Genomic DNA, 3,514 nt, shown 5'->3' with positions numbered 1-3,514 from the left:
TGATTTATATTCTGTATTGAATGAGTAGATAGATGCAGAGTAAATGTGATAATACTATCCTATTATTACTGTTTGTTGAGTTCTTGCCATATACAAGCCACAGACTTTACCCTATGTGATCTTTCTAATATACACCTATATGGGTTAAACTCACTTACTTGAGGAGACACTCCAATATTTAGAGATCAAGAAAGGTGATTTGGAATATACTTTGACCTAGTGGCAGAGCAGCTTACCTCTAACATTTGAGAAGAATCCCCATTAGAATAAAAATACTAGCTTACTCCCTCATATACTCTACCTACTTTTCCTTTTTCCTTTTAATTTCTACTTCTGGGTAGGATGTGTCAGGCACTAAGTAGTTATGATCCACTTTCATATGTAATCTCTAGAAACTCAGATAACAACCTCCAACATTAAAAGAAGAAACAAACAAAAAATAAAACCTATAAATAGGAAAAAAAGAGAACTAAAACTATGAGCACTGGGTATTGTATGCAGCTGATGAATTACTAAATTCTACCTCTGAAAATAATAATACAGTATATGTTAGTTAAATTGAATTTAAATAAAATTTAAAAAAGCCTAAAACTATAGTACAGATTTTTTTTTTATGTTACTAAAGAATGATGAACAAGCTGAAGAAAGTATGGGAATATGCCACTTAATAAAATCTTACAGGAAGAAAAGTACTGGGATGAAAATAATATAAGAATAATTGTCATTATCATCATCATCATAATAGACACACTTTGTAGTATCAAGTCTATTCCAGCACCTGTGGTTGATGATTTGTATAATTCTACCATATATTCTTTAGCATGAACCTAAATATTTCCTTCACTACAAATATGAGAAAAACAAGATAATTTCTAAGTAGCATACCTATTATTCTAATTTTGACTACTGGATTCAAAGCCTGTGTTCTCAGATACCACTAAGTGTACCAACATGGGATGTTTTAAATCCATTCAACCTAAAAATATTTTTGGAGCATGTAGTATGAGACAGAAATTGTTCTAGGCAGCAGGGAAATAGGTATGAGCAAGGGGGTAAAGCTCTCTGTAATCATGAAAATAGAATGTATTAATAGATACAGATGCATACTCATTAAGGAAATGGATACTGGAATACATTGCTTGGATTCAAAATCCCATTCACTGTGTCTTCCTTGTTGCCTCTGTGGTGAGAGGTGAGATAGTCCAACTATTACCAAAATTAAATGAGATCTCTTGGTGAAAGATTTATTTTAGCACAGTATCTGTTGCATTATGTGTTCAATAAATGTTACTTGTGACTCTTTAAGGAAACATACATTTAACAAGCATTGAGTATGTTTTGAATGTCAAATTCTGGCTCCTGAAAAAATATCAAAACTACCATGATGTCTTTTGATAATAAGAGAGAGTCCATCTTGGCAGAGTCTCAGCAGTATATCAAAAATGGGAAGACATTTTGAAGCTTCATTGAAGGTGGATCTTTTGGTGTGGGGGGCTTGAAGATAAAAAGAAAACAATGCATAATTCTCCTTGAGTGGTAGAGCTTTGGATCTAACATCAAGACCTGGTTTTTCTTTTTCTAAATGAAAGTTTATTTCTAAATGAAGTTATATAAGGATCTCTTCTCCTTAGAAGAGAAATTAATTGTCCAAATTAGAACCCAGGTGATGTCAGAGACTATACTGAAGGCAGACTTTAATTTACCAAGGTAACAAGTTCCAGTCCAGAGTATAGGACATAGCCCAGGAGACTTTTGTTTCACTAATCCAGTGAAAGTCTTGCAGAGATACCCAGTGATTTGTTTAAAACCAAAATATTCATGGGGCATCTGGGTTGCTCATTCAGTTAAGTGTCTGACTTAATTTTGGCTCAGATCATGATCTCAGGGTTGTGAGATGGAGCCCCGTATCAAGCTCCATGCTCAGTGCAGAGTCTGCTTGAGATTCTCTCTCTCCCCCGCCTCTCCCCCCACTCTAAATAAATAAATAAATAAATAAATAAATAAATAAATAAATAAATAAATAGATAGATAAAATCTTAAAAGAATTACTCCTATGAGATTGCCAAATCAGGCTGTAATATTTTCAGTATTACTCATCAAGAATAGTTTAGTGCCAGACAGTAAATTTTGTGTTTTCAGTATCATTTATAGATCTAATACAAAAGAAAAGCTTTGGATCTTACTTATAAGATCTGAGAAATTGAGATACCTCTGAGTAAATACTGTCTGTTTCAAGTTCTTATGTAAGTTCTAGTCCTCTGAAAGTTTAGTACAAAAGCTAACTTCCACCAAAAATCCTCCAGTATTGTTTTGGTAGACACAGGAAACTCATTTTCCAGGTATGACAGGATAGGAATTTTTAGATTTCTCGTTGTCAAGCATGTTGTTGTGTTTGCCTTGCCATGTATTAGTTGAGCCTCAGTTACTGATTTATTTTAAGGAATTAGAACCAATGGAAACTGGGTGCCTCACAAAGGAAAATGTGTACAAACCCAACAGCCAACTTGATTGTATGCATTAATCACTTCACACATAAATCCTAACCAGGTACCAGACTTATACTAAAGAGTAACTAAAATGCAAAATAAATAAAATGATACAAATAAATGTTTTATAAGTAACATAGTTGAATGTAACTTTAAACCAGATGATAAGAAAATAAACAATAAAAGAATGCAGATTAAAACATGACAATTTATAATATTGTTCTGTGGACCTTGAGTGGAAGCTGTCATTTCATACAGTCATCTACTTGGTTGCAAGGTCTTAGGTAGAAGCTGTTTTCTTCCAAAGACCATCTGCTTTGAATTGGTTCCTAAGATCTCTCAGCTTGAGGCCTCCAGCAATTATTTAAGATGGTTTATCCCTCTTTGAATGAATCCCTCTTTGAATGATATCATTCTAAGTATCAACCTTACGGAATTTTACTTATGCACTAGTTTTAAGTGTACCTGATTGGGTCCTTTTGAAGTTTGAAGGCTGTCTTCCTCTCCTAAATTTTAGACCAGGTCTTTAAAATTTAATGGTTGTTTAGGAGGATATTAAGGAAAGACTATTTGTACCTCGTGGTTTTATAGGAAGCCTTAATCTAAAACCAAGCCAGCAGTTTTCACTAGTTTAGCTGCTGTGGCTGTTTCCACTGGGTCAAGACAGATATTTTAGTAAGCTGATCTCTGAGGATTCTAATGAAGTTATCATAACACCAAGATATTTGTCCACATTACTCATATACAAATTGGTAGAAAGTTTTATTATAATTACACCTGGATGAATTGCCTAAGTTGCCTGCAATATCTGGCCATGATTGCTTACAGTAGTGTAGAGTCTAAAATCAGAGTTGATATTCCTAGATTCATAAGTTGTCCTGTTACTAACTCAAAAGGAAAAATTCAATGAATTCCAAAATAAATTATGTTTATTGTCATTAAAGCAAATATTAGGCTTATAGGAGTTTGAGAGTCTCTGAGAATGTTGCTGATATGAGCCTAAGATTTCTGTTTATTCTATCTTTTCT

This window comes from Mirounga leonina, unplaced genomic scaffold, assembly GCF_011800145.1.
Source record: "Mirounga leonina isolate KUSES-001 unplaced genomic scaffold, KU_Mleo_1.0 Mir_178, whole genome shotgun sequence".
In the NCBI taxonomy this organism is placed as follows: Eukaryota; Metazoa; Chordata; class Mammalia; order Carnivora; family Phocidae; genus Mirounga; species Mirounga leonina.
This window is presented reverse-complemented; position numbering follows the sequence as displayed.